Source organism: Hyperolius riggenbachi, chromosome 3, assembly GCF_040937935.1.
Source record: "Hyperolius riggenbachi isolate aHypRig1 chromosome 3, aHypRig1.pri, whole genome shotgun sequence".
In the NCBI taxonomy this organism is placed as follows: domain Eukaryota; kingdom Metazoa; phylum Chordata; class Amphibia; order Anura; family Hyperoliidae; genus Hyperolius; species Hyperolius riggenbachi.
This window is the reverse complement of record NC_090648.1, coordinates 282,422,912-282,437,043: the sequence shown is the minus strand read 5'-3', so window position 1 is coordinate 282,437,043 and position 14,132 is coordinate 282,422,912. Positions and strand designations below refer to the sequence as shown.

The following is a 14,132-nucleotide window of genomic DNA, read 5'->3' as shown; positions in this document are numbered from 1 at the left end:
GACGCACGCCGCACTAGTGGAAACGAGCCCTACAAAGGATTTAAACAATGATGCTGGCCAGGTTCCCTGCTCGATACACAGTTTTTTGGCAGTTGGACAGAACAACTGCCATTCACTAAGTGCTTTTGAAAATAAATAAATCCCTGAGAATGCCCCGTGAAGAGATGGACAAGTCCAAAACCTGTTGCTGTTTACATTGACGGGAGCTTGCGCTCGTGCAAGCTCCCGTCAAATCTCGCCTCTCGCGAGATGACACCATATGGAGGCGCGGAGGAACAACAGAGCCACTCTGTGGCCGCCAATCTGAGTTAGGAGGTCGTAGAGTGGTTAAAACACATTAAAGCCATTTCACACATTGGCCTCAATTCACTAAGATCATGCTGGAGAAAATAAGGCAAGAGAGAGAAGGGAAAAAAAAAAAAAAAAAAAAAAAAACACTTACCACCACACAGTGAGGCCTAGTGCACACCAGAGCGGTTCGGCTGCGGTTTGCGATCCGCTTGCGGGTGCGGATCCGCTAGGGTAATGTATTTCAATGGGCTGGTGCACACCAGAGCGGGAGGCGTTTTGCAGAAACGCATACTCCCGGGCTGCTGCAGATTTTGGATTGCTGATGCGTTTCTGCCTCAATGTCAAGTATAGGAAAAACGCAAACCGCTCTGAAAAAAAAACCGGCAGATCAGAGCGGTTTGGCAGGCGTTTTTTGTTACAGTAGCTGTTAAGTAACAGCTTTACTGTAACAATACATGAAATCTACTACACCAAAAATGCTTCACAAAACCGCAAAATGCTAGCGGAAACGCTACAGAAAAAGAAAAAGCTTTTTAAAATCTGCTAGCATTTTGCGGATCTACTAGCGGTTTTTGGTGTGCACCAGGCCTAAGAGAGCCATCTTATCTCTTCATTCCTTAAGATTACCTCCTCTGTAGTTATTATACTGAATACTACATGCCTCATCATGGTGATAACTCTAGAAACATTATTAAAGACAGGAGATAAGCTTAGTGAATTGAGGCCATAGTGTGTCGCATCGCGTTATGCTCCCCCGCCGTAGTGGCCATTAGTCTCTGAGGGCTTTTTCACACTACAAGAGCTTTTCTTAGCGCTTTGTGATTTTAAACGCTCTAGCTAATGTTATCCTTTGTTTGTGTTCTCACAGGAGCAATGCAATTTTGTAAAAATCCCCAATAGCATTGCATTAGCAAGAGCTTTTCAAAATCACTAGCCCTTAAAAAGCTCTTGTAGTGTGAACAAGCCCTGAGACTGGTCACACTAACTGCATCCCAAAGCAGCAGAGGTTGATGCGGTGACACAGACTCTGCAGTGCGTTGCCGAGTGATACCACATGGCAGGAATTTGCATTGGAGTCTATGGCACTGCAACAATCTAATTGTTGCGACGGTGTGGCGCGCAAGCACCAATCAGATGGAAAACAGTGAAACACTTCTTGTCCAGCAGGGAGCATGTCACCGCTGGGGGGGGGGGGGGGATTACTATGCATATAACCAGTCAGCACACTCTGCCACAGAATAATGTACAAGGAGATATGATACAGTGAGATTGTCCTGCCTCGGGCTCTCCTGCCACAGGAGAATTGCACAATGTAGAAAGCGTATAGGAGGCTGGCACTTCCAAGCGTGAAAAAAGCTCTTTTATTGAAACATTAAAAAGTGGTAATACAGCTGTATTACCACTTTTTAATGTTTCAATAAAAGAGCTTTTTTCACGCTTGGAAGTGCCAGCCTCCTATACGCTTTCTACATTGATTTGATCCAGAGGTGTGAGGATCTTTTGAGGCTTGGGCACCCTTATCCCTACTTTGGAAGGGTGCCACTCTTTTTACCAGTGTCTTTAACAGGAGAATTGCACCGCACCAGAGCCCATATACAATTAATTTTTTTCACCTGAGTTATCGTCTAGGATATAATTTTCATCTTCTCTTTAAAGTAGATTTTCAGCATTTTAGAATTGAAAAGTACCCAAAATGTTGGTGAAAAAGTACTATCAATTTTATTTTGAGTATATTCTTGCTTGCGGTTTAAAAGGAATTTTATGACAGAAACTCAGGAGAAAAAGTTAATTGCATAATGGCCCATATGTGAAACTAGCCTAAGCCAAAAAAAAAAAAAAAAGATAAAAAAATTGTCAGGATTCTGTAAAAGGACCTCCGCCATCTGAGCCACACATGCCGCCCCAGTTATCCGATCGGGCCACCGCTGCTTGGACTTGTGGCCTGCCTCGCTACTTTGCCACGACCTATACCAACTTTCTTCATGTTGTCATGCTAAGCACGAACTGCAGCTCCATACATTGGATGTCTCTCTGCTTAGCCTCAATCTTCCCCGGATCCGCTCATATCATCTGAATGGGCGAGATGGTTCACTCGCTGTGTGCGCTGCTGCTACTGGATTTGCTTTAAACTGCTTGCCATTAACACTCTGTTGCTGTATAACTGAACTGTGCTTTATGCTGACATGCTGCAATAATGCGTGGAGCTCTGTTTGACTCTATGGTGATCTCTTAGGTTCACATTATAAATTGCCAGCAATATCGTAAGCGCCGAGCGATTTATGGAGCTTTTTCAAAGTGCTTTTACCTGCGCTCTGAGCTTAGAAAAGCGCTTTTGCTGAGCGATTTAGATTTTCACTTCCTGACGTCAGTCAGGAAGTGAACTCTTTGATCCGGAAAAGAATACAATGTATTCTTAAAAGCGCTCGGGAAATCGCTATTCCAAGCTCTTTTCCCTATACCTTTGATTGAGCAAAAGCGCTCCGAAAATGGTATAGGCAGAGTTTTTGAAATCGGAAAGCAATTGAAATGCTCATATGTGAACACTCTCGTAGGAAATCATTGCACAAGCGCTTTTAGGGAGATTTCTAAAAAAAAAAAAAAAAAAAAAAAAAATGGCCAGCGCTAAAAAAACACCCCACAAACGCTTATAGCGTGAACAAGCCCCTACTGAGGCCCCGTTCACACTTGCAAAACTTTAGCGTTTTGCTCTGGTGATTTACGTGAGCAAAAAAAAATAAATAAATAAAAATTGCCATTCACACTTCTATAGCACTAAACGCGATTGCTGGGGAGAAAAGAAAAAAAAAAGGGAGAAAAAAAGCCAAGAAATGGTGTAGGGTACAAATGTGTGTTTGGCGATTTGCGTTAATCGTCGGCGATTAACGCAAATCACCCAAGTGAGAACGGGCCCATAGGGTATTTAAGTATTTATAAAGCTCCGACATATTATGCAGCACTGTACAGAGAATATTGTCTTGTCACTCAATGTCCCTCAGAGGAGCTCACAACCTAGGGTATTATGGCACTAGCGCTTTAAAAAGCCTTATCGCTTGAGCGTTTTGCCGAAATTGCCGGCAAAACGCTTTAGATGTGAACGGGGCCTTATGCCGATTGAGCTGCCAAGCTCAAACTACCACGGAAACTGCCTGGATGGAGAACTGTGTATTACATACTAGTTGCTTCCATACAGTTTAGAAGCCTTTATCCAGGTTCAACGGGCAATGTATGAGTGCTGGTGTATTTGCGTTGGATGCAGTGTGGTATGACAGGGTGGCCATCCCAAGCGCTTTTGAAGCTAGGTACACACCATACAATTTTGTGCTAGATAGATGGTTCGATAGATAATTTCCGACATGTACGATCTTATTTTTAATCGATTTCTCATAGAAGTGAATGGAAATAGATAAGAAAAGATAACGGAATCTAATATCGATTGGATGAAAAAGGCATTGTGTGTACCCAGCAGGAAGTACACTGATTTATACATTTTGTTAAACTTTTGCATTAAATTATCACCTATGCATTTTTCTGTTATACATTTTTGGTACATATGTTCCACCAGCCTCTCCCACTTCTAAGACATTTTAGTATTAGGCCTCTTTCACAGCAGGACGTTGCGGTTTAGATGTGACGTTAAAGTCACAACGTAACGCAACCTAATGTCCCGTTGTCGTTGCATACAGTAGAGCATACATGCAATGAAAAGTATGCTTTCAAGTCATTACTGAGCATGTGCAAACAGTCCAACGCAGCTAATAACGTGTGTATAACACACAGCACTTTCTAATAACGCTACACACAAACGCAACGTGTGCACTGTGAATGTCACACAGACTAAGGCTCCCTGCACACTGCAAATCAGTTTTCCGATTCAGTTTCCGATTTGCAATTCCGATTTTCCCTGAATGCAATCAACAGAAAAACGGAGTCAAAAACGCAGCATGCAGTAACAATTAAAAGTCAGAATCGGATGTAAAAACCGATTAAAAATCGGAATCACATGCAGTGTGCAGGGAGCCTTAGTATTGCTGTGCGTTAGTCTGCGTTGAAACATTTTCTAACATGCAACTTTAACGTTGCACTGTGAAAGAGGCCTTAGCTTGAAAACAAGCAAAATGCATTGTTTATATGTGCATGTGTATAGCCAGCCTTAGCTTCTTTAAGCAACTTACTGTAGGAAGTTAATATTTATGGAAGATTTATGGAAATGACTTTGTACTTAAAAGATCATATTCTTCAAAGGAGGCATCATTACATATTTGTAGTGGTTTTATTTCTGAAGCCTCATGCTCACACTGGACAAACCTAGGCCAAGGTGGACATTTGGAGAGAATCTAGAGTGTATATAGGTGTCCTCAAGGTTGCTAAAAGATTCAGCACACCAGAACTCAATTAAAAAGCAAATTTTCCCCATCTTTAAAAAGGGATTCAGCCACACAAAAAAATAAAAAAAAATAATATATATATATATATATATATATATATATATATATATATATATATATATATATATATATATATATATATATATATATATATATATATATATATATATATATATATATATATATATATATATATATATATATAAATTGTACTCACCTGGGGCTCCTACCAGCCCACTGCAGCCGTCCCGTGCCTTTGCGGATCCTCCTGTCCACCGCCAGCTACTTTTGTTTTGCCAACAGGCCTGTGCAGGGCTTTATTGTGGACGGGAATGCGTAGGAGACATGTGGCCAGGCCTTCGCAGGCGCAGTAAACCTATCGGCCGAAAACAAAAGTAGCTGGCGGTGGGGGACCGGAGATTCCGTGCATTACTGCGTGGGCACGGGACGGCTGCAGGGGGCTAGTAGAAGCCCCAGGTGAGCAAAACTGATTTTTTTCTTAGGCTTAAGTATCCCTTTAACCTTCCTGCCAGAAGCTGCTCCATAGTGCACCATGCCAGCTCCCTTACTCTTTATATAGCAACAGTACACAACACTCGGCAACAGCCTGTCCAGGGCTCATGCCCAGAATGGGTGCCCCTTCTGCTAGGTACACACTATTTTTCTGGCAGATCGATTATTTCCAACATGTCCGATCTGTTTTCCGATAGTAGTGAATGGAAACCAGTCAGATCAATCAGAGATAAGATCGGAAATGTTGGAAATAATCAATCTGACAGTAAATCTGCCAGAAAACCTCATAGTGTGTACCTAGCATTAGGATTTGGGTCCTGATCCCTACTGACAGTATTGTGCTTGCATCTTTAGGTATTCTTGATTCCATGGAACTGACGCACAACACAGTAGTAAAGTTGCTGTGTTCAGGGGGCACATGGTAATGTTACCAATGCTAGAAGTGCACCGCACATTAACCCTTTAGTGGTAGCGCACGCATTGCTATTGTAACGTTCACTTCACCATGTGTTACCATAGCAATGTGCGCATTAACACATGTGACACTAAAGGGTTAACGTGTGGTGCACACTCAGCGTTAGTAGTGGTAAAATTGCTGTGCGTTCCCCACGTGTGGCAACTTGACTGCTGTGTTGTGCATCTTGCCTAATGTATCATAATAAAGCTAAGCATTACCTGTAGAAGCTAGTGTAATGTGTTATTTGTATCTGCTTTTCCTCTACCTTTTGTTTCTTTTAATTACCAACTGGAGGTACTGAACTACATTAGTCACTGCAAGATTACTGCTTGTCAATGCCAGCTACTAATTTCAACCTTCATTGACTACTACTGTTTCCCTAGAGATAAGTCAATGCTAAAGCCCCACTCATAGTCTTGGAGGAGGCTCTAGAACAGTGATGGCTAACCTTGACACTCCAGCTGTGGTAGAACTACAAGTCCTATGAGGCATTGCAATACTCTGACAGCTCTAAGCATAACTCAGGAAGGCAGAGGCATGATCTGATTTGTAGTTTTGACACAGCTGGAGTGCCAAGGTTAGCCATCACTGCTCTAAAATATGTACAAGTGTCCTGTGAAGTTGCTTGGTACACTAGATCTCTTAGGGCTGTTTCACATCAGAGCTTGCGTTGGAGAACGCTCAAAGCATGCGTTTTGTTGTATGCGTTGTAATGCGTTTTGATATGCGTTGCACTGCAGTGAGTGTGCGTTTTTAATCCGTTTTCAATCCGTTACAGCACATAGAAAAACGCAGGTAATTTTTTTTTTCTTTTAGTTTTCAACTTTCTACATTGTTCCTCTGTTGCATTCTGGGACTGATTGCCTGTGTTAACGGATTGAAAACGCGCATAGTGTGCGTTTTACATTGACTAACATTGTAACGCATAAAGCTAGCGTTGGCTGAAAAACTGCGCCTGGGTGCAGTGTAACGCAACGCACAAAAAGGCTGCATTATATGTGAAAGCTAAAATGAAAGTCTATGGACTTTCATTTTACCTTGGGTAACGCAAACTTTACCCTTTGCGTTGAAACGCAGAAAATCTGCCCTAATGTGAAAGAGCCCTAAGGGCTGGTACACACCATACAATTTCCTCTCAGATCGACAGGTCGACTCAAATTTCTGTGAGGACCCAATCAATCGATTTTATGATCACTACTGCACAGAATCAATCCAGTTATTGATCAGGACCAGATTGTAGGAAATTATCGATTTGACCAATAGATCTGATGGCAAATTGTATGGTGTGTATCAGCCCTAAGGGCTTATTTCCACTGGGTGCCGCGTCCGCATTAGACATGGCACCTGTGCTGCTGTAAAGCTGCAGCTGAATCTCTATAGTTGTCCATGCCCAGCTATAGGGATTCAGATGCATGGTTTGAAAGACTGCTGCATGCTGTTCACACCAGCATGCTATTGACGGAATAGGCGGCGTTTCCCCATCGGGCTCGGATGCAGGGAAACTCTTCGTATTCATACGCAGTGGAAACAGACTCTTAAGTGAAACAGGCCAACAAGAGCATTGTTGTTGTGTTTAGCCACTTGTCAGAAGCTGCTCCTTATGCTGCCCCGCCATTTTCCCTCCTCCCTCCATTGAAACGTACATGTTACTCCCTTATCATCCAGTGAAGTGCCTGTACAGCAAGCATTCCCCACAGTCTCTATTGATAGAATATGATCATTAGGGGGACACAAGTTATGGGTATATGCACTTTGCCTAGCTTGTGTAGAAGCTTAATCATTTGTTGCCATCTTAGCCAATAATCTAGCATGTGTACAGCTGCCGCATAATGTTGTTTAGCAATATATGCGCAGATCGACCAAGAGACAAATCTCTCTGATCAGAGAGAGATCTTTTGGCTGCCCATACAACACAAGGCCAATTCTCAACCGATTTCAGGATGAAAACTTTCAGGAATTGTGACGCTGCATTTGCCAATGACCCTTCAAATGTTAATGGCCCCCCCCCCCCCCCCCCCAACTGCATTAAAATCTCACCTGGCTTGCTGCTTCTAGTGTCCAGTTGCTCCTTCTTACGCATTAGGGTCTCACGTGGCGTGTGGAGCATGTGACAGAACACACGTGCCAGTGCTAAACGGCAGCCACGTGGGAGGAGACTATGCAGGATAAAGAGTAACTAAGCACTAGCAGTGGCCATACAGGTCAGATTCTAATGCAAGGGCAGATGAACATGGGGGGGGGGGGGGGGAGAAGGCATCGCACGCCATTACCATCATACGGTGTTACCACTGCACACCCGATCGCCCACGACGGCCTGAGATTTTCCAGCTAACTAGACCAATTTTTGGTCATTTCATTTATCAGGCATTCTTGTTGCGGCACAGATTTTCATCCAATTCAGTCAAATTAAATAGGTTGTCAATCGGGATGCAATATGGCTAGCTCTATGGTCTCTCTATGAACAGATTCAGATCAGAGAGGGATCACTATTGTTGCCACATTGGGTGGCAATCTCTGCATATATGGCCACCTTTACTCTTGGGAAAGGGAGAAAGCTGCAGTCCAGCACCTGATGGGTTTGTTTTGTTGCCAATAGCATCCAGTCATATTAGCCTTTATTTGAAAATCAAACTTCTACAACTGGGAGCTAAACTAGGGAGTCAAAGTAACCACAAGTCATTCTCGAATACACGGATGAAGGCTAATCCAAAGGATTGGTTCCTTGTACATCAATGGGAGATTAATAACACTTGTAAGTACACCTACAGGTAGGCCCCTACACTACATTTGTGCTGTTGGAAACACAAATGCCATTGCAACGCACAGCACTTGGACTGCAATTTTCATCAATGCAGCTGTTATTTCCATTTACTATGACTGGAAAACACAATGAGCTTGATTCACAAAAGGGTGCTAACTTAGTTAGCACACCTAAAAGCCCCTTAGCACACCTAAAAAGCCCTTTAGGATATGCAAAGAAAGTTTAAGCTCTGCGCGCGATACGTTGCACCGGGTGCAATGAACCCATCGCACCGGGTGCGCCCAAAACGTTGCCCTGTGTGGTGTTTCGGGCACACCCGGTGCAACGTTTTCATCGCACACGGTGAAATGTATAGTGCGCAGCGCTAGACTTTGCGTGCGATCAATAAAAGCTTTAGGCGTGCTAACTGAGTTGGCACCCTTTTGTGAATCAAGCCCAGTGAGTTTGTGCAGGGTTGTGGAGTCTATAAAAAAAAAATAAAATCATCCGACTCCTCAGTTTATAAAAGCCACCGACTTCAACTCCCACTCCAGGTACCCAAAGTGACTGCAATTCCGCAACTCCTTAGTATAATACTTACCAGGGCTGTGAATTTGTTATGAAAATCATCCGACTTCTCAGATTATGAAACCACCACCTCAGACTTCAGGTACACAAAATTGCTCCGACTCCACAGTCCTGCGTTTGCGAGAATTCGTCAGCGACCATGCATTGCGATTCTGTGGTGACAGCAACGCATGGATAGGGACATCATACAGTGCAGTCCATGCACTTCTGATATCCCTGCGGATCGCGTTGAAGCTAAGAGTCCTAAGAAGGAAGGAAATCTACAGCACTTCAATTTTAATCTGGCGATCCTTTATGAGCTACCACTTGTTAGGCATCACCTCATCTTCACTGGAATCTGTGTGTTGCAAATGAGGCGATTACCTGCGAGAAGTTGAATAAGTTGAATAAGGGCCTGTTTACACTAGCGCAGAAACCAGGACGAATCCGCAGAGTTTCCCCGCAGGCAAATAGTGCGGGGAAACTCTGCTATAGGGAATAATGCTGCCGCCGTCCGAATCGCTTGCCATAGCGATTTGGGCGACATTGCTGTCAGTTTTCGTGCGAGTGGCAGTGAAACCCATAGCCTCTGGGATTCAGTTGCGTACTCGCAGAAGAGAAAGTGCCGCGCGTCTAGTAGTTAGTGGAAACAGGGCCTGATTCAGTAGCAGATTAGATTTTCCATGCTGGTAAGCCTAACCTCTGTCCTCTCATTTATGTGTTCCCTATTGACATAGTTCCAATGACATCAACTTTACAGGAAACTTTGCACTAAATTCTGCCAGTCACCTGTGTTCTCTTGTGTAATCACCGTCTCACCTGCAAGGTGACTGATACTAGAACAGCAGAATTAAAAATTAACAAGGTCATGATCTAAAATTCTTCCTGTGTTTGTGTAGATTTCCTGCCACATCTCAAACACACACTGCTGGGTTATTAGGCCCTGAACTGTAAAGGTGGCCATACATTTATAGATTGCTACCAGATTCAACTGTCAGAAAGATCCCCGTCAGATCAATTCTCATCTCTGAGAGGGATCTATTACTGCCACACACTAGCCAAAGTTTGATCAGGCCATTCACAGCATCTATTGCTAGCAAATTCGATCAGTGTGTTCGAATCAACCAAATATCGATGGAAAATAAATAAGCGTATGGCTGCCTTAAGGCAAGGTGCACACTTTCCAAGATAGCATGTTTTTTCCACAGGCAAATTTGCCTGGTGGGGTGGGGTGGTGGTTCGCCTTATCTGCAGGTGGTATACTATACTATATATGCACTGAAGTAATTGACCCGGCACGCACTCATACTTTGCCTATGATGTATTAAAGAGCTTTAATAAATACCTATTTTTTAGACGGTGCGGATCCTTTCAACTGACCACATGGTAAAGGCAGGGACCACTCAAACTTTGAAACAGCCTCAACTATGTAGCCACAAAGAGGTGAATGTTTTGGGAAAGCAACTACTAATGCGTGCTCCAGGAGGAGTGGTGGCACGTCACACAGGTATCCAAAAGGTGTCTGCATTTACTGGAAGGACTGTCTCTGATGTACACAGGACTAGCCATGGCACATCCTTGTTCTGTCAGCCTGTTACACACATCATATTTTGATTTCCCGATAGCTGACCAATTTTACAACCTCCATATAATAGGAGGGCCAACAGACTTTGAACACTATGATTGTGTAGGTAAGGACTCATACTATATGGAAGTGGTAAAATTAGATGTATGTACTCTGGTGTATACAGGACTAGCCACGGCACATTCTTGTTCTGCCAGTCTGAGTGCATTCCAACAACTTCCTGATGATCCAACAACTTATCTGGAAGGACTGATCATTCATCACAGAAGCGGTGAGATCCTACTGTCACATACTGCTTGGCTGGACTGTACAGCAGTCAATGAGTTATCCAAATGCCTCCAACTATCCCATTCATCGTCCACAAGAGGTGGTCACGGAGGTCTGGAGAAGGGGCACCAGATCATCTTCTAGCAAGCTGACCCCCCAAACCTCCTCTAAACATGGACATGGTCAGGTGATCGGTGTGAGGAAACTCCCACTATGCTGGCAGCGCTATACAGTACTTTGTGTGCTGATCTGTGGTTCACATGACTAACTTACAAAAGGGAATTTTTTTTGTGAAACAGTTGGAGAGAAATGTATTTAAAGTTTACCCAAGGTGAACCGTGGGTCCAAATCATATACTTCCCTAAGAAGAGGGAAGCTTCTGGATCCTATACAGGCTTCCCACACCATCATTCTGTCCCCTAGTCAGACCCTCCTCAAAAATCAGACATGGACTTGTTTGCCTGTAAGCACATCGGGGCCGCACTGTGCCACAAGGACAAATATGTCAGATGTACTTGGCAAACACAGGGCTCTACAGGGCTTCCAGACAAGCGGATCTCATCACTCCTGTGCTGAAGAGTCCTTACAGTAAATGCAGACACAAATACTCACCTCAGTACTTGGAAGCCTCTGGATAGTCCAGAGGCATTTCAGTTCCGCGTTGAGCCCAACGTTTTAGTGCAGGGTTCCTCTTCTATTCTAGCCATGCTCCAAGCCACGGATGAGAGCATCCAAACTGGGCATCCGCAAGCAAGGTCCACAGCTGCTTAGCAGAATGAAGCTGCTTGTGCACAGTTTTTTTTTCTCCTTCAGGCACGAGTGCTTCGTTCTACTGCACAAGCGTGGACCTTACTGGTGTGTGCTCCATCCACAATAAATGCATTTGAAAAGCTTTTGTTGAGTATATTTAGATGGACCCTGCGCTGGAACACTGGGCTGTAGAAGGATTCAGACAGCTTCTGGACTATCCAGAGGCACGTATCAGATTTGGCAATAGTCAGAAACCCCTGATCTGCTGCATGCTTGTACAGGGTCTATTGCTGGGAATACACAGGCTGATTCTGAGCCGATTAGATGGTTAGATAGATAATTTCCGACATGTACGATCGTTTTGCAGCTCGATTTGTTATTGAAGTGAATTGAAGAAAAAAGAAAAAAAAAAAACGGAGCGGAAGAGGAGTGGGAATTGAGCAGCAAAAGGATCGGGCGCAGAATTGAGCGCCAGAATCAACCCGTGTATTCCCAGCGTATGGCTAAAAGTATTACAGGCAGATCATCAGCAGGGCTGCCAGGCAGCTGGTAATGCATAAAAGGAAAAAAATATGGCAGCCTCCATATCCCTCTCACGTCAGTTGCCCTTTAATTATTTTTCACTTCAGTAAGTAGAAACACTGACTATAAACATTTGGCATTAGAAGAGGAAGAAGAAATACGAGAACTGCAAATGGCACATCTCTTTTCAGTCGTGCTAGAAGTACGCTGACTGGGCTGGCAGACATATGTCCTTATCAGGTTTATCAATCTTATTCATCTTTTTTAGGCTAAAAGACAAACAGCAATAAAACACTTAAGGTGGCCATACACTGGCCCGATTCGCGGCCGTTTCGACAGCAGATTCGATCCTGGGATCGAATCTGCTGCCAATCGTTCGCGCTAAACGCACCCGCCGATCCGATTTCCTCCCGAACGCGCCGTGCGGGAAATTACCCTTGATCGCCCGCGGGTAGGGAGCGCGTCGCTAGCGGCGGCCGATCCGATATACATTACCTGACGCTGGCTCCCGGGCGTCTTCTCCGCGCTGCACCTGCTCCATCCCGGTGCTTCCTGTCACTGCAGTGACCAGGAAGTTCAAATAGAGGGCGCTCTATTTGAACTTCCTGGTCACGGAGTGACACAGGAAGCGCCGGGATGGAGCGGGTGCAGCGTGGAGGAGATGCGGAGAAGATGCCCGGGAGCCAGCGTCAGGTAATGTATGTGCGGGGGGGGGGGGGAACAGGCGGCAGCGGCGGCTCCACAGATTGTGATCGGTTTCAGGCTGAAATCGATTCACAATCTGTTTGCAGTAAAGGCAGCCATACGATCCCTCTCTGATCAGATTCGATCAGATAGGGATCTGTCAGCTGGTCGATCTAATGGCAAATGGGCTCTTTTCGACTATGAAAGGCGATTGCATTTCAATTTCTACCATGCGATTGCACTACTATACACCGTATAGTAGAGCTCAATCGCATCCAAAATGCGGCAGGACAATTGCGCTTGGACCTAAATCGCAACACAATCGGATCACACTAATGAAAATCGCTGATGCTGTTTCCATTAGTTTATTATACCTTGTGTTTCGCAATCCGTTAGCAATCGGAATCAAATCGCAGGGTAGTGGAAAAAGGCACTAAGGGCCGGTTCACAAGGGCTTCTGCCTGGCTTCCAGTTCCTTTTGTCAGTGTCTCGATTACGGGCTTGCGTGTGCTTTCGGCGGCTTCCCGTCACGATCAGCCTTTTTTGTCCCTGCAGGGGGACACGAAGACACGGCGGTAATCGACCCTGGTCACCACACCCTAGCACAGGACGTCCGCTGGCCTGCGCAGGCAGCATCAGTGAGAGCGAGGACATTCGCTGCCATGGCCACGCAGGCACAGTGGTTTGCTACATTAAAGTTGCAAAATCCGGGAGTCTTGGCAGGGACCCGGAAGCCACATGACATCTGCGGGGGGGGGGGGGGGGGGGGGGGGTGTAAGTTTTAAACTTTTTTTTTTCCCCGGGGTTATAGTACTCATTTAATGGCTGTTACAGCTCACTGAAGGGTTATGTGTGCAGAAGGATGCAAAGAATGCGTTACCTCGGAGATGGGGACACAGATCACAGCCAGGACTTATCTCTCTAGGAGAACCTGTAGGGAGGTAAATGGGTGGGTGACAACATGTCACAGGTGGATGTTTATACAGTAAGCTAATTCAACCAAGAAGCTATGTGGGTGGGGGTCTATGTATGTACATTTAGAACATCATGAATCCTTACTTTTGTATACTACAAGAGGGGGCTGCACTTCCCCAATATACATGTGTATTTTCCCAGCTCCCATGTCCCCGCTTGGTTACTGTGACATCCACGTGTAAATATCCTATGGGGTATTTGGACTATCCCTAAAGTGCAGAAGCTGACACTGCCTAGCTGAGCAGCTTGCAGGTATCCACAGCGACAGCACACGCCGCTATGGCTCACCTCCACCTGGTGTGTGTGCAGGGCTGGAACAATGCATGGCAATGATGCAGGCACGGCACCGGCAGGCACTACTTGTCATGTCTGATAAGAAACACAGAATAGCTGTAA

General features: G+C 44.8%; 1 protein-coding gene across 4 annotated transcripts in view; it reads right to left on the bottom strand.

Annotated features, from left to right (window-relative positions):
• Window positions 1–14,132, bottom strand: part of FAM3C (FAM3 metabolism regulating signaling molecule C) — a 97,475-nt gene that overhangs the window by 83,096 nt on the left and 247 nt on the right. The window contains exon 2 of one of the 4 annotated variants that reach the window (XM_068276404.1): window positions 13,136–13,310. The exons of 2 other annotated variants lie outside the window; for them this stretch is intronic. The gene's annotated coding sequence lies outside the window, so the exon portion shown is untranslated. Of the gene's footprint in view, window positions 1–13,135; window positions 13,311–13,641; window positions 13,669–14,132 lie in introns of those variants that run through there. One more of the 4 variants, XM_068276406.1, reaches the window with a different exon arrangement.